The sequence below is a fragment of the Phacochoerus africanus genome, chromosome 3 (assembly GCF_016906955.1).
Source record: "Phacochoerus africanus isolate WHEZ1 chromosome 3, ROS_Pafr_v1, whole genome shotgun sequence".
Classification (NCBI taxonomy): Eukaryota; Metazoa; Chordata; class Mammalia; order Artiodactyla; family Suidae; genus Phacochoerus; species Phacochoerus africanus.
In genome coordinates, this window is record NC_062546.1 from 196,913,919 (window position 1) to 196,936,885 (window position 22,967).

The 22,967-nt window shown below is 40.8% G+C and overlaps 1 long non-coding RNA gene across 4 annotated transcripts in view; it reads right to left on the reverse strand.

The window, feature by feature from the left end:
- The window catches only part of LOC125123629 (uncharacterized), a 31,734-nt gene that overhangs the window by 3,923 nt on the left and 4,844 nt on the right, over window positions 1-22,967 (reverse strand). For 3 of the 4 annotated variants that reach the window (XR_007134102.1, XR_007134099.1, XR_007134101.1), the window contains exons 2-4: window positions 10,973-11,127; window positions 6,400-6,471; window positions 1,503-1,580 (exon numbers count right to left, since the gene is read on the reverse strand). This is a non-coding gene — a long non-coding RNA (uncharacterized LOC125123629). Of the gene's footprint in view, window positions 1-1,502; window positions 1,581-2,326; window positions 2,469-6,399; window positions 6,472-10,972; window positions 11,128-22,967 lie in introns of all 4 variants that reach the window. The other variant, XR_007134100.1, reaches the window with a different exon arrangement.

Here is a 22,967-nt window from a genome sequence, read left to right on the forward strand (position 1 = left end):
CCAGGATTACTTAACTTTTTGTGATCTACAGACGATGGGAGTTGGTTGAGGCAGAAATCAATACATAAATTGAGAACATCAGTATGAATAGGTAAGTGGGAGGGGGAGGTTCTGACACCAGCTGTGTAATGTCTTTTGCAACAATAAATACATCATTCCAATACCAATCAATTCTCCAACTCGCCAACACCAACTGGGTGCTCAACAATTCAGTTCAGTTCTAACACTAACTTGCCACAGGTCAAAGGCTCAGTCCCACAGGACTTCCCCCAACTTCAGACACCAACTACGAATGGGGTTCCCAAGCTACCCAGGTTCTACAAATTTGAGGGCCCCAACAATCCCCCGTAGATTCAATAACTTATTGGAATGACTCATAGAACTCAGGAAATTGCTCTGCTTATGATTACAGAATTATAATTATAACATATTATATAATCATATATTTATAATATAAATGCTATATTTATAATATAACAAATATATATTTATAATATATTTTATATCTTCTATAATATAATATAACATATACAGAATTATATAATTCTTTATAGATTATGAAGAATACAACTCAGAAAGAACTAAATGGGAGTTCCCATGGTGGCGCAGCGGAAATGAATCCGACTAGAAACCATGAGGTTGCGAATTCAATCCCTGGCCTTGCTCAGTGGGTTAAGGATCCAGCATTGCCTTAATCTATGGTTTAGGTCACAGACACAGCTTGGATCCCATGTTGTTGTGACTGTGGTGTAGACTGGCAGCTGTAGCTCAATTGGAGGGGGTTGAATTGAACCCCTATCCTGGGAACCTCCATATGCCCCCAGTGCAGCCCTAAAAAGCAAAAAAAAAAAAAGAACTACATGGAACAGGTGCACAGGGTAAGGTGTGGGGGGAAGACAGACCTTCTGTGCCCTCGCCAATGTGCCACCCTCCCAGCACATCAATATATTCATCAACTCAGAGGCTCCTCAAACTACATTTAGGGGTTCATATTGAGGTTTAATTATGTAGGCATGATCAATTAAATAACTGGCCATTGGTGAATGAACTCAATCCCCAACCTTTCTTTTTTCCCCAGAGGTCAAAGAGTGGAGCTAAAAGTTCTAACCCTCTAAACATGTGGTTGATTTTTAAAAGACACTCATCACTCAGGAAATTCTAAGGATTTGGGGATCCCTATTCCAAGAACTAGAGAAAGGATCAAATGCAAATTTTTATTATACCACAATAGGCATGATCATGTAAAAGGGAAAAAAACAAATAAATATGCTAGCTCATTTCTACTCTAACGCCTACGCATGAACACACATATTCAATGAATAAGGGCTTGCCTGCCACATTTCCCAAAGTGCCACATGAGGTAAATGCAGAGAACAGGTTCCCAGGAGGAGCTGAACCATTGGCTGTGAAGTGCGCTCAAAGTAAAATGCATTCAGGAAACAAGAGCTCTGAATTCAGATGCCTGAGGTTCCATAGCTCCAAAGCTGGCCATCCTCACCCACCTCATGTGGTCCACAACTTGATGCTGAGCTCCAGGCTTGGGGGGGGCCCATCTTCATCACTGGATTCACTGCTGATCACTGCACAAAGGAACAAAACCCTTTAGGGGTCTCAGTGTGAAGCCAAGGTGCCAGTAGGAAACCCTCCAATTAGGGGACACCAGGAAAGAGCTGGCAGCTTTTATAACTTCTAAGCAGGAATGTCCCTTCTCCAGACAGTCTAGAGGATAACATTCAATCTTGTGCCCTGTCACTCTCACTGTAACTTTTGGACATGAGTCTGCCTTCTTCCCTGGTTGCTGGCCTCCAGAATAAAGCAGCTTTTCCTTTCCTACCAACACTTGTCTCTGGAGTATTGGCTTTTGAGCAGTGAGCAGCCAGACCTGAGTTCCGTGACATCACTGGACATGGAGCGAGGACAGACAGGCAGAGTGGACAGCTTTGCTCATCCTGCTCTCTACTTACTAACTGCTCATTCTTTTTTTCACCTTCCAGCCATCTCTCCCCATTTCTCTGACTTGGTTCTCTTGTGGCTCATATTTCTTTGTTCTCTCAATCTCTGCATGTGTGTCTCTACCTCTTCTGACTTGATGTGTCTTCTGTCTCACTACCCTCTCTTGCCATCTTGGTCTGCACAGCGCTTAAGGATTTATCTCCTCCTAGGTTTCACAGTACTTTTTCATTTCCTTCAACTCACTTCTGTTGGGTAGAAGCTTCCCACACTGAGCTCCCTCTTCTGCATGCATCCTGTGCCCCCGGCCACTTCCTGTCGCCTCTGCTCTACATACACAGTGTTACCACATCACACACTCCTCAGCCAGCCTTACCGATTATTTCAGATGCTTGGTCAGGAGCTCTCTTTGCTCATTGGTTAATTTTTGGGGTGACAAGGTGAAATTGTCTTCTGCATATCCACCAGACCCCCAAGATAAGACTGTACTATATTTTTGTATCCAGATTGCTCTGCACCTAGTATAAATAATGACTCATGAAGAAACTTCCTCGGCCCCCCATTACGCCTTGTCCACCCTGCTCCCCGCTTCACTTGAGAGGATCACTCCGGTGCTGAATCTCACCCTCTTGCCCCCGGCCTTGCTCTGTGTGTGCCCCTTTGTATCTTTCCCTCTTCATTTTTCAAGTGCTTCTCTTTTTACCTTGAATTCTACTTTTTCTCTTTTTTCTTTACCTGCTATTCTCATTCACTAACTCATACATATCTTGGCTGAATTTGTGTTTATTCTTAAGTTCTGGTTTTTGCCACATAGTTAATGAATTACATATATGCATAAATATAGTCCTCAGAGTAGTTTTGAAAACTTTCCATACAAATATATCAGTAATGTAATGTTTGCTGAAACATATATCCAGCTTTGAGGGTACAGAATATGAGCCCCCTCATCCTTGACAAATACGAATTGAGCTCTTATTATGTGCCAGACACTGTTCTTAGTTCAGAGGACACAGTAAGAACAAGACGACCATAGTCCTGCCTTGAAATGACAGAGTCTACCAAGACAGAACATACCAAGCACCTTATCGCCAGGATGACATGCTCTGGGGAGCATATACTTAGAGGAACTTGTCCCACCCAAGAAGAAGGAAATGGCTTTCTGGAGGAAGACTCATGTAAACAGGAGGTAGCCAGATCAGGGAGGGGTGTGAAAGGAAGAGGCCCAGATAAAGAAAGGAAGAGACCCAAATAAAGAAAGGGCAAAGGCAATTCAAGGAAGTAAAAGAAACCAGTGTGACCAGAACATGAGATGAGAGAATAGAGGCTGAAGAAATGGGAGGGATCATGTGGCTCAAGGCCTTGGAAGCCTCATGAAGGAGACTGAGTCAATCCACAACAATTCCAAGTGTTGTGAAGGTCACTGGGTTTAGCTACGAAGGCAGCATGAATATATCACCACTCTTGTAACATTAGTCAGCTGAAATTCAAGGAAGAGTTGTCAAAGCTCTGATGAGCATCACAGCATTAGCCATGGACACATTGTCAGGCAGGAAATACTGCCAAGGTCAAGCCAGCATGGCCAGGTGACTGAAGATGTGTGGGGTTGAAGGGGAGAAGGACTTGGAGGACTCCTGAGTTTCTTGCTTGGGAAAACTGGACAGTAATGACGCTATGGCTAAAGAGGAAATTCTGACCAAATAGAAAGGAGGATCTGGTTTCATGGGGGAAAAAAAAAATTATAAGCTCAGCTTGGGAAGCACCAGATTTGAGGTCCTAAGAGACATCTAAGGAAGATGTCTTTCAGGGTCTTAGATGAATATGCGGAGAAGACAAATCTGATGAGGCCATCTGTCTCTGGGATCAGTCAGCTGCAGTGTTGATGGAAGTCACAGAGGGGTGACACAGTCTGGATAGAGGCATATTTTAATTTGAACAGATTCCAGACATCACTTTGAAAAATGGGGACACTCTATCCAGAAGATGGGGAAAACTCCTTATTCCAGAACCTTCAGTCCAGTGACTCTCTTTTCAAATCCTAAACCTCTCAGTGTGTCTCCTTTCTCCCTGTCACTCCGACCTCCACCACTTTTCGTTCACTCTCACTTAACACTCTGACTTCATGGTTCTTTGTTCCTCTCCCCTACTTTCTCCTTTCTTGGAATTTACTTTGCCTCCGAGGAGTCTCTCTCCAAATAATTTTTATCAATGTTCCTTGTTTGATTTGCCAGTTTATCTCCCTCTCTGCCATGTCTCTCACTTCCTCTCCTTCTGTCTCTGTTTCTCTAGAGCTTTAACCTTCACCTTCTGGCTGCCTCTCCTCTTCCAATCGCTGTCTTCCTATGCATTGCCCTTGTCTTGAAGGTCGCATCCCTCCATCACTAAAGGTCTCTTCTCGTGGCTTTGACCCCACCTCCAGGGCCACTTCCCCTATCTCCCCCTTCTCAAGGTCTTCTCCAACGACCTCACTCTTTTGTCAATCTGACCATCACACACATTATTTGCATGTTTCTGTGACAACCTCTGGCAAGTAGGATAAAAATTATCTCCCTTCAAACCCCTCACCACCCACCTGGTTCTCATTCAAGTATGTAAAACCAAGCTCACTCTTATAATTCATGACCCCATGGCATGGTCTATCTGCTTTATCTACACTCATTCTCCTTTGTTCTTCACTCAGGGCGTCTTCCTCTACCCTGGAGTTCAGCCTTCCTTTTCCTCTTTGTCTCCAGGCAGGAGTAGGATAAGGCAAGCAAGAGGCCTAAGTCACCAAATTTATTTCTTTTTCTTTTGCTTTTTTTAGGACCACACTCTCAGCATATGGAGGTTCCCAGGTTAGGGGTCGAATCAGAGCTGTAGCTGCCAGCCTACACCAGAGCCACAGCAACACCAGATCTGAGCCACGTCTGTGACCTACACCACAGCTCACAGCAGCGCTGGATCTTTAACCCACTGAGCAAGGCCAGAGATTGAACCCGAAACCTCATGGTTCCTAGTCGGATTCATTTCCGCTGAGCCAGGACAGGAATTCCCTAAGTCACCAAATTTAAAGAGGCTTTTCTTCTCAAGTTCATGCATGCGAATGTCTCCTTAACGTCTGTACCTGAGGCTGTCACTGCCTCACCCTACTTGCCTCCCCCCAAACCTTAGAAAGGAGCCAGAGGCTGGACTTACAGGTATGGCCTATTCTTTCTCCCTGTAGTAACCTAAACTTAATTAGGTAATGATTTAAAATGTAGAATGCCATTATAATTACCTCGTCTACTATTCACCAAGGGGCTGTGAAATTCTTCTGACCTTCCCTCCTTTTTTATTCTAAGAGCTTTAAATTCACTGGGCACTGAAGAGAGAACTAGAAAGGAGAGACCTGAGCCAGAGCCCTGGAAATAGACTAAGGTGTGGTCACACCGAGCTCCAAGGTTGGAATCTAAAAGAGCTCCTTGTGAAGGAACACTCCACTCCAAGAACCCCACTGAAATCCAACCAAGGTCTCTCTGCCTCGTTCCATCTTGTTAGACCCCGTTCCCTTTCTCTCTGCATCTCAATTTTCCACCAGGGTTTCATCTTCAGGCATTGCCGCCTCTGTCCTAGAAAAACATTTTTGCATCTTTTTTTTTTTTCTTTTTTCAGGGCTGCACCTGCAGCACATCGAAGTTGCCTGGCTAGGTGTTGAATCAGAGCTGCAGCTGCCAGGCTACACCACAGCCACAGCAACATAGGATCCGAGCCGTGTCTGCGACCTATGCCGAAGCTTGTGGCAATGCCAGATCCTTAACCCACTGAGCGAGGCCAGGGATCAAACCTGCAACCTCATGGATACTAGTCAGGTTGTTAACCCACTGAGCCACAATGGAAACTCCCATTTCTGCATTTTGATCTCCACTGGCTTCACCTAATGCTTCTGCCTCTCCCTTCCTCTGGCAATGTTCTCCAGCTCCAGATCTCGTCCTCTGCATGTCCCCTATCCTACGCATCAGAATCCATTCCCATTCTAGCTGTCTCTGTGATTTTCCCCCACTCAACCCACAGAAGCTAAAAGATTCACCAAAAATAATTGTAACAGGGTGACCTGGTAATGGGAAGAGGGGAACAGGAAGTAACAGCTTATTGGGAAAAAGTTTCCTTCTCGGGTGACCTTTAGTTAGCTTTTTTTTTTTCTTTTCAGCTGTACCCAGGGCATTCAGAAGTTCCCAGGCCAGTGATCAAACCCATGCCACAGCAGTGACTCACCTAACCAGCTGAACCACTTTGGAATCCACCCCTTGCTAATATCTTGGATTCTACAGGGAGTCAGGTCATTTTGGAACTGATACAAAGGAACACTGTCTTACTGGCCCATAATCCTCTAGTTTTCCAGCTCTGGCATCACAGTCTCCCTTCCAGAGCTCCCTTCCTTTGCCTCCTTTGCTTCTTAGGAACCACAAAACAAAGTGTGTATCTCATCATAATTACCTTGTTCACAGCTAAGCATTTCTTGTGTCCCTTCTCTATCATTTTCATGAGGAAAACAGTTGTCTTGGATCACTGAATAGAGAAAAAAATTTATTAGAGTCTGAAGAACACCACTTCATAATTACATATCGGGACCACCCATGAACGCTTGTGCTTCAGTGGGGACTCTGGCCCTTGTGTCACTCTGAATTTCAGGGGCTCCTGACTTGGCATTGCTTGTCCCTTTCCCTAGGACAGCAAAGAGAGAGAGAGAAAACAAAAACAAAAAACAAAAACAAAATCCACTGAAATATGTGATGAGCCTCTCAGGTTTTAAGGATGGTGGAGCAGGGAGAAGGTTATAAACAGTCATTAATCACCCAACAAGATGATCAGAGAAGAGCGAATGCTTATCTCAATATAAATTCTATAAGTGGAATGTCTGAACTGGACAAACCTTAGGGAAGAAACAGGGATTTTCTCAGGAGAAGGGCTAAGATCCTGCAGACATCTATGTGTGTCAGAGAAAATCCAAGAGTTTAAAGATGGGGCTAGACAAGAGAGGATTAGGCTCAATTGTGTTGGGGAGGATGAGCAGTTCCCAAAGAGACAAACTAGAAGACACGGGAGGAACTAGACACCTCCTAGGGGGCTGGATCCCAGGAATGCAGGAAGGACACCCTGAAGCCACACACAGGGACTGCATGTTGCAGCACTGCAGGAATCCCCATGATTCCTGGACCAGGGACCCAGGAGACGGTCAAGGAGGAGAATCCAGGGCACCAGCCCAGGACCCCTGCATGGAGGCAATTCAGCAAACACAGGAGGAAGGAAATGAACCAGGGAGCCTGTGGGCTGGGTCCCCACCAGGAGTCTGGGGAGGAGACACTGTGGGAGGCAGGGGAGCCTGGCTGCTGCAGGGCTGATGGCAGGAGCATCTCCTGGGACAGGAGACAAGATGGACAGGACTATGAGACACAGGTGCTTTGCCTTCCTCAGGACACAGCTTCAAATCCCAGCAAAATCAGATGGAAGAGGCCAGAAGAACAAAGCTTATAAAAGGTGAAGGAGGCCTGTGTGCAGGTGTTCCAACGAGGGGTCAGGGGTTTCTGCAGATGCGATAGAGGTGAGGACTGGGCAGCAGGAGAGACATCTCGCTCTGGACCACAATGCCCAGCCTCTTGGCTTTCATCACTGACCCACAGCTGTGGATAGCAGGGTCCAGAAGATGGCAGTGTGACCTCCCCCAGGGGCAGGTGGAGCAAGTAAGCTGTGGGTCACCCTGGCAGGGGGAGGCCTGGAAACTTACGTGTGTGATGTGGACACTGGGCCCAGAGAGGGGGTCCCTGCAGCCCACAGAGAGGACAAGAGCCTCTGAGATGTGTACAGTAAAGGTATCTGCTATTCCCTTTGTCCCCATATCCTGGGGACATCCTAGTTACAAACAGATTAACAAAGTACATGAATTATGTATCAATAAAGCTTTTTTTCACTCAAATGAATTGATCACATCTGTAGTTGTATAATGATCATCACAGTCCAATTTCACAGGATTTCCATCCCACAACCCAAGCACATCCCTCCACCTCCCAAATTGTCTCCTCCGGGGACCATAAGGTTTTCAATGTCTGTGAGTCAGCATCTGTTCCACAAAGAAGTTCAGTCTGTCCTTTTTTCAGATTCCACATGTCAGTGAAAGCATTTGCTGTTGGTGTCTCATTGTATGGCTGACTTCACTTAGCATGATAATTTCTAGGCCCATCCATGTTGCTAAAAAAGCTGGTATTTCATTCCTTTTAATGGCTGAGTATCAATAAAGCTTTTAGAAATTAGGAGTTCCCTTGCAGTGCAGTGGGTTAAGGATTTAGCATTGTCACTGCAGTGGCTCAAGTCATTGCTGTGGTGTGGGTTCAGTCTGTGGCCCAGAAACTTCCACATATCATGGGCATGGCCAAAAAAAATTAGTGATTTGAGATTTGTACCCAGGTGTTCCTTTCCCTAACTTAGGTATCAGTATAGACATTAGATTGCTCTTATGTTAATCGATGTACTATTTTCACAAATTATTATACTCTATACTTTATATTAGTTTCTTCTGATTTTTTTCCCTTGCTTAAGAACTGGTATTACCAGCCAGAATGGCCATGATTGAAAAGTCTACAAACAATAAATGCTAGAGAGGGTGTGGAGAAAAGGGAACCCTATTGCACTACTGGTGGGAAAGTAAATTGGTACACTATGGAAAACAGTATGGAGATCCCTCAAAAAACTAAAAATAGAATCACCATTTGATCTAGCAGTCCCACTCCTGGATATCTATCTAGAGAAAACCATGACTTGAAAAGATATATGTACTCCAATGTTCATTGCAGCACTATACATGATAGCCAAGATATGGAAACAACCTAAATGTCCATCAATAGAGGAGTGTATAAAGAAGATGTGGTACATATACACAGTGGAATATTATGCAGTCATAAAAAGGAATTAAATAATGAATGGCATTTGTAGCAATATGAATATCATGCTAATGAGACACCAACATCATAAGCTATAACTTATATGTGGAATCTTTATATATATATATGGAAACTTAAAAAGGGATGCGATGAACTTCTTAGCAGAGCAGATACTGACTCACAGACTGAAAAATTTATGGTTTCCAAAGGAGACAGGTTGGGGAGGGGGGAAGGGCTAGGGGTTTGGAATGGAAAAGCTGTAAAACTGGGTTGTGATGATCATGTACAATATAAATGTAATAAAATTCATTCAGTTAAAAAAGGAGGGGGGAAGAACTGGTGTTACGTCCATGTCACTACAAAAATTAAATTCCAGTTCCTCAGTTGGGATGTCAGAGACGGCACCTCTGCCTCTGTCAGGTGCAGAATCACATAAGTACCACACACTAACTGATTGGGCCACTGGAGAACTCTGTCAGGCGCAGAACCAGCTCAGCTCTCCTTGAACCCCTTCCTCATGCCCATGCCTTTCTATATGCTGGCCCTCCTCCTGGGCTGCGTGGGCTCTGGTGACTTCTCCATCCTTTATTTGGACAGCTAACTTTTTGCCTTTGATAAAGTTTTCTGTGACAATCAAAAACAGGCTGGTCACATTTGGCAATGTCACAGGTTCCCATAACTTGCACTGTCTAGCATGGGGCTTGGGACATACAAGCATCTCGTAAATAGTTGTCAAGTGAGTGAGTAGTGAATGAATGAACTGAAAGACCTGAACCCCAAAGGGAAGAGAGAGGATTTGTTACTATTTTCAAAGCTTCTATGAACCTGAATTAAGTCTGGACAAGCCTTAAGATGGACCATGCTGAACAGGGCTTGTAGAAGTGAGTTATCAAATGTCTTCTCAAGGCTGCAGAGAATATGATATCTCACTCTCTTTACAGGAACACAATTTCTTCAGGCTTCTTTAGAATCCTTTTTAAAAAATGCAATGGAACATGACCGTTTCAAAGTTAGCCATCTAGGAAGAAGCTGCATAGAATACTCATTCTGCTTGATCAATGTAGATAGACTATTGTTTTTCCTGTAATATTTTAGAATTTCTTAAATACTTGATCAACAGCTTAAAATAACCAGTGAACCCTTCCTCTTGACTTTTGAATTTTCATCCTGCCTAGGCTGTTTCAAGAGCAGTTCTTATAGGAGTTCCTGTTGTGGCTCAGCAGGTTACAAACCTGACTAGTACCCATTATGGGGGTTCGATCTCTGGCCTTGCTCATTGGGTTAAGTGTCTGGCATTCCCGTGAACTGTGGTATAGGTAGCAGACATGGCTCGGATCTGGTGTTGCTGTGGCTGTGGTGTAGGCCGGCAGCTGTAGCTCCAATTCAACCCCTAGCCTGGGGACTTCCATATGCTGTGGGTGCAGCCCTAAAAAGACACATACAAAAAAAAAGGATATTATAGAAATTCTGTGGATTGTACAGCAACCACTGCCTACCCCCAGGTGTCAGAGGTCTTAAGGTGCTGCAAGAAGCAGGGAGATGGTCCTGCCTTGCTGTAAAGAACACAAAGGGAATTGCACTGTCACACAGTAGGGTGAGGGCTTCTCCCTCTATTTCTTCAAGAGGGTCCGCAGATCAAACATACTTGAGTTCCAAGGCCCCAGAACCATCTAACAAATGTTAAACACTTTGGAGGAGACAATAACAAGGCAGAAATTTGATTTATAAGAGCACAGATTCCCTGGGGATTTCATTTGACATAAGTGAATACTATAATGGAATACGGCCCCAATTCTCTTAATTACTTTAATTTTGTTTTATTTTGATATACTATATAAATTTCTGAACATTTTATAAAGCACATCACTTTCAACCCAGCCATGTCGCCATTACCCTCCACCCCGACTCCAAAAAAGCACCACAGAAGAGAAGGGCTTCAATTAGAAGAGAAACGATGCATGCTTTCCCTGTCACCTTTGACCTTATAGGATGATTAACTTAAAAGGGTCTTTGCATAAAAAGCATAAAAGAACTCTCAGCCAGTTAGTAATACACTAAATTTTGAATTCAGGCAGTCAAGCATAAGTTAATGCGGGGCTGGATTACCATGGGGAGATTTAATTAACTTCACTTACATTATGGAGTTTTTCGGCAATGAAGGACCTGTCTTTGAGGCTCTCAAGGAAAGGAAATGGCTTTGTTATTGCATTTGCCATCTCCAGCTTACTTTGTTTGGTGACTCGAAATGATCTCATGCAAAAATTCCTCCTTGTCCTGGACTGAAAATATCCTAAGGGGGACAAAAAATACAATGAAAAAATAAATACCAAGCTTTCAAGATGTCTTCCTACCCCCAGGCAGGAGGGAGGGAAGGAAGGAAGAAGGAAAGGAAGAAAGATAAAGAAAGAAAGAAAGAAAGAAAGAAAGAAAGAAAGAAAGAAAGAAAGAAAGAAAGAAAGGAAGGAAGGAAGGAAGGAAGGAAGGAAGGAAGGAAGGAAGGAAGGAAGGAAGGAAGGAAGGAAGGAAGGAAGGGAGAAGAGAAAAAGAAAAGAAAACCAAGCAAACAAAAATCTAGGCTCAGATAACTTTGCTTGTGAATACTTCAAAACATACATTTAAGGAAGGATATTACCAATCTTACACAAATTCAATGAACAAATAAAAAAGAAATATACCCCAACTTCCTATAGGAGGATAGCAGAATCCTGATATAGAAACTTGACAAAGACATTATCAAAGTGATAAAGTACAGGTCAATGTCTCTCTCAATGGGCACAGATAGAAAAACTCCTACAAAGTTACTAAATCAAATTCAGTAATAAATAAGAATAAGACACAATGAGGGAGTAGGGCTTATCCTAGGAATGCAAAAATTCTTTAACACTTAAAAATCAAGGACTATATGTCACCACATTAACAAAATAAAGGAGAAAACCATGTAATAATGTCAATAGGTCCTGAAAAATATACTTGATAAAATTCAACGTGTTCATTTTTTTTTTTTTAACTCTCAGAAAACTAAAAATACAAAGTGACTTCCTTCATCTAAGGTAGGGGTGGTTTTGACTCCAACAGGGCAAAAGGGAGCCTTCTAGGGTGTGGAAGTATTCTCCATCTGAACGGTGGTTTACCCAATATATTCATATGTACGTATGTAGTGAATTCAACAATATATTGGTGAATGGAACTATATGTATGAGATAGCTCAATAATAAAAAACTGTCAACAAAACTTGGGTGCTGCTCTGGTTTCTGAGACCTGAATGAGTGTCCTGGGCTAAGGGACTGGTGTTCCCAGCCAGGGACATGTCCCACCTCTGTGCCTCCCCGACTCCCAACTTTATCTGAGAGCATCTGAAAATGACCAACCCTAAAATTTCTTCCTGCCTCTGCTGAGATTTAGTGGGGAGCACAGGAAATCCCATTCTTCTGGACTTTTCCTTGAGGGGGTGACCCAGACAATCATGAATGTCTCTGCAAATTGGATCTACACTTCCTATTATGTTTTCCAATATTTTATTTTGAAAGTGTTAAAATAGTCAGAAAAAAATAGATTTAAAACACTATACGGTGAATACGATTCAGATTTTACAATTAATATTCAACTGTAATTGCTTTATCACATATCTATCCATCAATCCATCCCTCTGGCCATCTGTCCATTCATCTCAGGATCTTTTTTATGCATTCCAAGGTAAGTCATAGTCAGTACCCTTTACTAAGCACTTTAGCGTGCATATCATTAACTAGAGTTCAGTATATATGTGCGGTCATTTTTAAGATACATATGAATACTATTAAATGCATAAATCACGGGTATATCATTCCTCATGTTTTGACAAATGCACATACTCATATAACCCTAATTTTATCAAGATACAGAATATTGCTATCATCAACCGAGAAAAGCTCCCTCTTGCCCCCTGCAATTAGTCATCATTCCTTTCCCTGAAGCAACCACTGTTCTGATGTTTTCTTTTCTTTCTTTTTTTTTTTTGCTTTTTTTGCTTTTTAGGGCTGCACCTGAGGCATGTGGAGGTTCCTAGGCTAGGGGTCGAATCAGAGCTGTAGCTGCCGGCCTACACCACAGCCACAGCAATGCAGGATCCAAGCCACATCTATGACCTACACCACAGCTCATGGCAATGCCGGATCCTTAACTCGCTGAGCAAGGCCAAGGATCAAACCTTCATCCTCATGGATGCTAGTCAGATTCTTTAACCACTGAGCCACAACAGGATCTCCACTAATTTTTCTTTTCTTTCCTTTCCTTTCCTTTCCTTTTCTTTGTCTTTTCAGGGCTGTACCCACAGCATATGAAAGTTCCTAGACTAGGGTTTGAATCAGAGCCTCAGCTCCTATCCTACACCACAGCCACAGCAACACCAGATCCAAGCTGCATCTGCAAACTACACCATAGTCCACAGCAATGCTGGATCCTTAAGCCACTGAGCGAGGCCAGGGATTGAACCCACATCTTCATGGATACTAGTTGGGTTCGTTACCCTTTAGCAGGTGGGACCCCCCCTGAGTAGAACATCTGAGCTCCACTAGACCATGACTGGGGATTCCCATGGGGCTTCCAGAACTCAGAACGGAAAGTGAACTGACTCACCTAGAGAGGCACAAAGAGAAGTGCCCATATTTGAGACCATTGAAAATGAAGCCACAAATATTTTGGGTCTCCTTTCTCAATCTCCAAGAAGTTTCTCCACATGCAAGTGATTATGGTGGCAGCAGATTAAGGAGAAGCACTTATGCCTGGAGGACCAGGGATGGAGCAGCCCAGGGAGGAGGAATGGGACCAGCTCCAAGGAGGCCATGGAAGACAAAGGTCTGTATTTATGCAAAAGAAAGAGGGCAGAAAAGTCCACTGACCAAAATCAACCAAAGTTGCTTCTTGGTACAATGATATAATTTACATTGGAAGGAAGTAACCCTCCATATCTGCCTCTTCTTCTTGCAGAGACTGCTGTGGGAAGGGAAAGAGAAAAACAGGAACCCCCAGCATCTCAGGCCCAAGGGTTAGTCAGGCATGTTAGTGACCTTGACTGGGTAAGTTAGACCCTAAGCATTTGGATACAAGACTGGAGGGAACTCTGAATTGTAAATGCAGATTTATAAAGTACAATGTTCTGAATTATAAAGTGGAGGACATAAAGAAACCTCCAAGACACTGGGGTCAGAGACAGGAGCTAAATTAATAAATAAAGTTTAAAAAAGGCAATCTTTTCAAGGTAGTGTGGCACTTTAAACATGCCCCAAAATTCTTTGATGTTCCTCCACAGAGACAGGGGAGATCTATCTCCCCTTTCCTTGAATCTGTGGTCTGTAACTGCTTGACTAAATGGAATAGAGCAGTATTGATGCTGTGTTGATTTCCAAGCACCGGCCCTGAGATGCCAGCCAGCCCCAGCCAGCCAGGCATGGCATGTGCCATATTGGAGGTAGATTTGGAGCCATATTGGATGATGATCCTCCAGCCCCAGACCAGCCATGCCAGTGATGCCACATAGAGCAAAGGACAGCCTTCCCTACTGAGCGCTGCTGAACCTGCAGATGAAAGAGTAAGGGAAATGATTTTTTGCCTGTTTTAAATCACTGCATTTTGGGGTAGTTTGTTTCACAAGAGTTCAACCAGAATAGATTTTACAGGGAGATGCTTTTGTAATAAAAACATAACTCATGTGGCAATGGCTTGGGAACAAGCAGTGGACAAAAGGTTAAAGGTCCCAAGGAACTATCAGTGGGGCTTACAAGAAAGTGAGAAAACCATGAGTCAAAGCTGGAGGACAGGAGACCCTTGTTATGCAGTAGTGGAAACTTTTCATAAAACTGTCACATGCAGTAACATGGAAAAGTTGAAAATACACCTAAGCAACTCAATGATCTGGTTAAGCAGATTTCTAGGCAAAGTACTTAAGAAGAAATCAAGAAGGCTTCTCATGGGATGGGTCAAGAGGATAGGAACCAAGATGATTTAGATTTCTTTTTTTGGCCACAACTATCACATATGGAAATCCCCAGGTCAGGGATCAAATTCATGCCACAGCAGTAACCCAAGCCACAGCAGTGACAACATCAGATGTTTAACTGCTAGGCCACTAGGGAACTCCAAGTTCATCTAGATCTTAAGGGACAAGATGAACACAGCTAACATCCAACTACATTAATTTCCTAGACAATTATTTTCTGTATTCATACTCCATCAGCATCCAACAAAAGACTTAAAGTGACTTTATTAAATACTTAAAATGCATCAGTAAAAGTCAAGTATAAATTGGAACAAAAAGAAAATGAGAGTGAGGATATGAAATAAAACCAGGATATTAGAGGTCTAAGTGGGACGGTGGCTCTGATGCAGCCGTCTGTAGACCTCACATGGAGAAATACAGCTTTCCTTTGGTCTTCTGGCTCTTTAAGCTTGTAATTGGTAGACACTCAATGTTAACTGTCTCAACTTCTATTCATCTGTACCTTTGGCACTCTATAAAAGTTCAGACGATGAAGATGAACTTGTCTCAACCCCCATGGCCCCTCCTCTTATGATGGAACCACATTCCCCCAATGGAAGGGGTCTGAGTATGATGGTGAGTTGCATAAAACTGACTGTTGTTTCAGACCTGGCAATGGGTTTATTAGTAGAAAGATAAAAGGAATTAAGATTCCTAAGCTATTGGGGAATAAAACAGATTCTTTGTCAAGGTAGAGGAAATCTCAGTAGAATTAATACAAACCTAAGTGCCAAGGTGACCAAAAGACCTACATTGGTAGTACTCAGCTCAGAGAAAAGGGCATTCTGGTTGGCTCTCCCAAACTCCTCTGCCCGGATGATCCATCCAAGACAGTTTTGGTAATCCATCCCTATACATCTTCAGCTATTGGCTCAAGAATGGTCAGGACTAAGCCAGATTTAAACAGCAAGCTGCCAGAAGTTTACCTGGTACTTTTGTATAAAACCAGACAATCTTTTTCACCTTGTGGCTCTAAACAGCGCAGCATGTCACACAGTTGCTACTGGTCCGATGAGGTTACCAACAAACTTAGGTCAAGATGAATCACCGCACTTAGGCTGATGTTAGTGCTGAAGCAGCAGAGCAGAAAAATGCAAACTATTAAGGTGCCTGATAACTTCGTTGGGCCACAAATCAACCAACCTTGAAATATGTGTCTTAGTGCTAGACTTTATTTAAATATATATATTTGGCCATGCCCATGGTGTGCAGAAGTTCCGGGGTCAGGGATCAAACCTGTCCTATAGCCATAACCAGAGCCACAGCAATGCCAGCACCAGATCCTTAACCCACTGCAGCAGCAGGGAACTCCTACTACTGCTAAAGTTTTCATTATGAAAGAAAATATACCTCTCATTTTTGAGGGAGATTAAGATGGCAGAGTAAGAGGATGCAGACCTTATCTCCCCCATGAACACATCAAAAATGTATCTATATTATATGTGGATCTATTCTCACTGAAAACAAACTGGAGATGGACAGAAAGACTCTTACACAACCAAGGTTGTGTGAAAGATGCACACAGAAATGGGTAGGAAGGGAAAAGAAATGACCAGGTTGGGACCTGCACCCTTGGGAGAGGACACAGAAGAAGAGGAGAATTCCTAGGCCCAGAGATGCTTGCTGGGGAGGAAGTAATTCAATCTGCAATAGGGTGCCCAGGCCTGGGGTCCAACACCAGGAGGATGAGTTAGCTGGTTTGAAAACCAGCAAGACAGACACTGGGTCTGTAAGAAACCTGGACTCTGCTCAGGAAGAGTGCACAGGTTTGCATACTCCTGAAACAATGCAAAGGAAGCAGACTGAAGCTGCCCAGGACTCTGGCTGGTTTACCATGACCACTCCAGCAGAGGCCCCAGTCTAAACAAAGTGCTTTCTCTGGCCTCAGTTGCTCTGTGGTACAGCTCCACACTGGGACAATGGCTGCCACAGCAAAGAGCAGTAAACAGTTGTGAGGGACAAAGCTTGCTTGGACCCTGCAGTGACTCTGATCCAGATGCAGGAGGTATTGCTGGTGCCTACAAAGGCAGCAGATAACTCTGACTGGTGCCAGGACTACCACAACCCACTCTCTGACTCATTCCATGTGCCCAGTCCAGCTTCTTTTGCTCTAGCACTGCTCCTCTCTGGGGTGAGGATGCCAGTGCTTGGAGGAGGAGAGAACACACTTAGAATGAATGGAGCCATATCAGACCCAACACTTAGGACTTTCTGTACCAGCAATGTGGGACCTTCCCCTGCCACCAATAGGATGGTGTTGGCCCCTGAGAAGAGAGGAAGCCCTGGATCACAGCTGGCTCTGGCTCTAATATTTCCCTCTCCAGCCCCACCTCCCACCAAGGTGATAGCTGCCAGCACATCCTGGGAGAAGATGTGACCTGTGCTCATGTCAGATCCATTTTCCCACTGGGAACACACAGACTGTATAGGGATGTTCCCAAAAAGGACACCCATTCAAGACTTGGATACCCAATTGTTTTGCGTAATTTAATAGAGACAGAGAAAGTTAAGCAAAAATGAGAAAACACACAAAAAATTTCAAGTGAAAGAACAAGACAAAACCCCTGAAAAAAATTAGTGAAACAGAAATGAATAATTTACCAGATAATGAATTCAAAGCATTAGTAATAAAAGTGCTAAGTGAACTAGGGAAAAGAATAGAGGAACACAGTATGAATTTCAGTGGGGTACTAGGAAATTTTAAAAAAATGGTCAGAACTGAAGAATACAGAAACAAATGAAAAACACACTAGAGGGAATTAATAGCAGACTAAAAAATAAAAAAAAAAGAATGCGTATGTGATCTGGAACACAGAATGATGGAAATCATTCAATCAGAACAGAAAAGAGAAAAAAAAATTTTTAATGAGAAAAGTTTAAGGGACCACCCCCCCAGACAACATCACACATACCAACATTCTTATTATAGGTGTCTCAAAATGGGAAGAGAGAGAAAGGTGGTTGGAAAGTATTTGTTGAAATTATGGCTGAAAATTCCCCAAACCTGAAAAAGGGAATAGTTATCCAGGTACAGGAAACACAGAGGGTCCAAAATAAGATGAACCCAAAAAGACCCACAAAAAGACATATCATAATTAAAACAGCAAAAGATAAAGAAATAAGCCTAATTGCAGCAAGAGAAAAACAAAGAATCATATACAAGGGAAGTTTGATAAAGCTATCAGCTAATTTCTCTGCAGAAACTTTGCAGGTCAGAAGGGAATTACATGATATATTTAAGGTGCTAAAAGGTCTGAAAAACCCACAACCTAGGACACTCTACCCAGCAAGGTAATAATTCAGAATTGAAAGAGAGATAAAGAACTTAGACAAGCAAAAACTAAAGAGTGCATTAATACTAACCCTCCTCTAAGAGAAACATTAAAGAGTTTGCTCTTAGTGGGAAAATAACAAAAAAAAAAAAAAAACTACAAACATGAAAGAAAAAATCCCACTAGTAAAGGTTGTGGATCAACCACTTAAACTAATATGAAGATAAAAAATCAAAAAATTGTCAAATGAACTATAACTATAATAAACAGTGAATGGCTAAACATGAAAATGCAAAATATGACAAAATAAACACAAAATGTGGGGGAGGGGAGTAAAGAAATTAGATCTTTTAGAATGTGTTTAAACTTAAATGATGACCAATTTGAGACAAGTAGATATAGTTACACATCAACATAGATGAAACCCACAGTAATCAAACATTTTAAACTGTACAAAAACTAAAGAGAAAGAAACATCTCACTACAGAAAACATCAAACCACAAGAGAAGACACTAAAAGAGGAAGAACGGCTACAAAAACAACCAGAAAACAGGTAAAAAAAAAATGGCCATAAGTACATACCTATCAATCTTTAAATGTCAATGAACTAAATGCTCCTATCAAAAGACTGAATGGATTAAAAAATCAAGACCCCTCTCTATACTGCTTACATGATACTCCTTTCAGAACTAAAGATAAATGCAGACAAAGTGAGAGGATGGAAAAATACATTTCTTGCAAATAGAGATCACAATAAAACTGCAGTAGCAATACTCATATCAGACAAAATAGACATTAAAACAAAGGCTATAACAAAATACAAAGAAGGACATTACATAATGATAAAAGTATCAATATAAGAAGAGGATATGACACTTGTCAACATATATGAACCTAATATAGGAGCACCTAAATACATAAAGAAAATATTAACAGACATAAAGGGAGAAATTGACAATAATACAATAGTAGGGGACTTCAACACCCCACTTATATCAATGGGCAGATCATACAGACAGAAAATCAATAAGGAAACAGTAGTCTTAAATTACGCATTAGACCAGTTGGACTTAAACAATGTTTGGATGCTTTTGGACATTCCAGCTGAAAACTTCAAATACACATACTTTTCAAGTGCATATGGAAAATTTTCCAGGATAGATCACATGCTAAGCCAAAAAAAAAATTTTTTTTCAACAATTTCAAGAGGATTGAAATTATATCAAGCATTTTTTCTGACCACAACAGTATGAAAATAGAAGTCAATTACAAAAAGAAAACTGGAAAAATACAAACATGGAGATTAAACAACCAAAAAACCAATGAATCAATGAAAAATCAAAGAGATCAGAAAATATTTTGAGATAAATGAAAATAAAAAAGCAACTTCCCAAAACTATAAGATGCAACAAAAGTAGTTCTAAAAGGGAAGTTTATAGCAACACAGGCTTACCTCAAGAAATAAGAAAAATATCAAATAAACAAACTAACCTACCATCTAAAGGGATTTTAAAAAGAACAAAGCGCAAAGTCAACAGAAGGAAGGAAATAATAAAGATCAGAGAGGAAAAAAATAAAATAGAGAACAGAAAATAGAGGCGCTCCTTGGTGGCACAGCAGGTTAAGGATTCAGCATTGTCCCTGTTGTGATGCAGGTTCAATCCCTGGCCCAAGGAATTTCTTCCTACTGCAAGCATGGCCAAAAAAAGTAGAAAAGATTGATGAAACCACAGCTTGTTTTCTGAAAAGATAAACAAAATTGATAAGACTCTGGCCAGGCATATCAAGAAAAAAGAGAGAAGACCCAAATAAACAAAATAAGATATGAAAGAGGAGAAATAATAACTGATGTCACAGAGATACAAAAAAATCATAAGACATTACTATAAACAGTTGCATGCCAACAAACTGGTGACTAAGAAGAAAGGGACAAGTTTCTAGAAACCTACAGCTTGCCAAGACTGAATCAGGAAGAAACAGACAATTAGAACAGACTAATTGCTAGTAGTGAAACTGAATTTGTAAGTAAAAAAAAAAACAAAAAACTCCCAGCAAACAAAAGTCCAGAACCACACAGTTTCACAAGAGAATTCTACCAAACATATAAAGAAGAGCTAATAACTATCCTTCTCAAACTATTCCAAAATCTAAAAAGGAGGGAACATTCCTGAATTCATTACACAAGGCCATCATTACCCTGATACCAAAACCAGACAAAGACATTACAAAACAGAAAATTACAGGCCAATATTTTTGAATATAGATGCAAAAATCCTCAAGAAAAAATTAACAAGCCAAATTCAACCATATATAAAAATGGTCATACACCATCATCAAGTGGGATTTATTCTTTGGATGTAAGGATGGTTTGAAATTTATAAAGCAATAAATGTGATAAACCATATTAACAAAGGGAAAGAGATCACATGATTATCTCAATAAACACAGGAAAAGCATTTAATAAAATTCAACATCCATTCATGATAATAAAAAAAACTCTCATCAAAGTTTCTATAGAGGGAACATATCTCAACATAATAATAAAGGACATTTATAACAAACCCACAGCTAACATGATACTCAACAGTGAAAAGAAACAGAACAAGGATGCCCACTTTCACAACTTCTACTTAACACAGTATTAAAATTCCTAGCCACATTAATTAAACAACATAAAGAAATAAAATGCATCTAAATTGGAAGGGAAGAAGTTAAACCATCACCATTTGTAGATACATGATACTTTATATAGAAAACCTGAAGTCTCCACCAAAAAACTATTAAAAACGATAAATGAATTCAGTAAATCTTCAGAAAAAAAGATCACTATTTAGAAATCTATTACTTTTCTATAGACTAATAATTAATGATCAGAAAGAGAAAGCAAGAAAACAATCCCATGTAAAATCTAATCAAAAATTAATAAAACTTTTTAAAAAATTTATACCTAGTAATAAACTTAACCAAAGAGATAGACCCATGCCCTGAAAACTGTAAGACACTGATAATGGAAACTGAAAGTGATTCAAAGAAATGAAAAGATGGCCTGTGTTCATGGATTGGAGGAATGAATATTGTTAAAATGTCCATATTACCCAAAGCGATCTATAGATTTAATGTAATCCCCATCAAAATATCAATGACAATTTTCACAGAACTTGAACAAGTTATTCTAAAATGTATATGTAGCCACAAAAGATCCTGATGAATAGCAAAAGCAATCTTGAGAAAGATAGAGATATCACACTCCCTGATTTCAGACTATTCCACAAAGCTACAGTAATCAGAACAACATTGGCACTGGCACAAAAACATGCACATAGATCAATGAAATAAAATAGAGAACCCAGAAATAAACTCGTGCACATATGGTCAATTAACTTATGACAAAGGAGGCAAGAATATACAATGGAGAAAAGACAGACTCTTTGAGTTCTCTTGTGGCCTAGTAGGTTAAGGATTCAGTGTTGTAATTGCTGTGGCTCTGGTTACTAAAATGGCACAGATTTGATCTCTGGCTCAGGAAGTTCTGCATGCCTCAGGTGTGGCAAGAAAAAAAAAGAAAGAAAGAAATTTTTTTTTTAAAAAAGACAGTCTCTTCAATAACTGGTGCTGTGAAAACCAGACAGCTACATGTGACAGAATGAAATTAGAGCATTTTCTAACACCATATACAAAAAAGCCTAAAAATGGATTAAAGATGTTATGTGAAATCGTAAACCATAAAACTCTTAGAAAAAAACATCGGCAGAACACTAGTTGACATAAGTCACAGCAATTTTTTTTTTTTGAATCTGCTCCTAAGGCAAAGGAAACAAAGGAAAATAAATGGGACATAATCAAACTTATAAGATTTTGTATAACAAAGGAAACCATTAACAAAGTAAAAAGATAACCTACTGAATAGGGGAAAATATTTGAAAATTGATATGATTGATAAGGAGTTAATATCCGATATATATATAAACAACTCATAAAACTCAATACAATAAAAGCATACAACCTGATTGATATAAAAATGACCAGAAGACCCAAGTAAATATTTTCCACAGAAAATATATAAATGGCCAACAGGCACATGAAAAGATGCTCACAACCACTAATTACCAGAGAAATGTAAATCAAAGCTAAGATGAGACACCACCTCATAAATGTCAGAATGGCCATCATCAAAAAGACCACAAATAGCAAATGTTGGCAAGGATATGGAGAAAAGGAAACCCTTGTGCACTGTTGGTGGAAATGTAAATTGGTACAGTCACATGGAAAACAGTATGGAGATTCCTCAAAAAACTGAAAATAGAACTACCACATGACCCAGGAATTCCACTCCTGGGCATACATACAAAGCAAACAAAAACACTAAATCGAAAAGATATATGCACCCCCATGTTCTTATGAGCATTATATGGAATACTACTCAGCCATAAAAAAGAATGGAATTCTGACATTTGCAACAATATGGATAGACCTGAAGCGTATCATGCTAAGTGAAATAAGTCAATCAGAGAAAGATAAATACCATATGTTATCACTTACTTGTGGAATCTAAAAAGTAAAACAAATGAATGAATAGAACAAAATAGAAATAGACTCACAGATACAGAGGACAAACTAGTGGTTACCATATTGATAAGAAAGGGGGAGGGGTAAGAGGAGGGGATTGAGTGGTACAAAATAAACAAGAATATACTGTATACCACTTGAAATATAGCCAATATTTTGTAATAACTTATCTATAAAAATATTGAATCTTTATGTTGTATACCTGAAATTAATATAATATTGTAAATAAACTATACTTCAATAAAAATGTTGACATATTAAATGTATATTCAAATCTA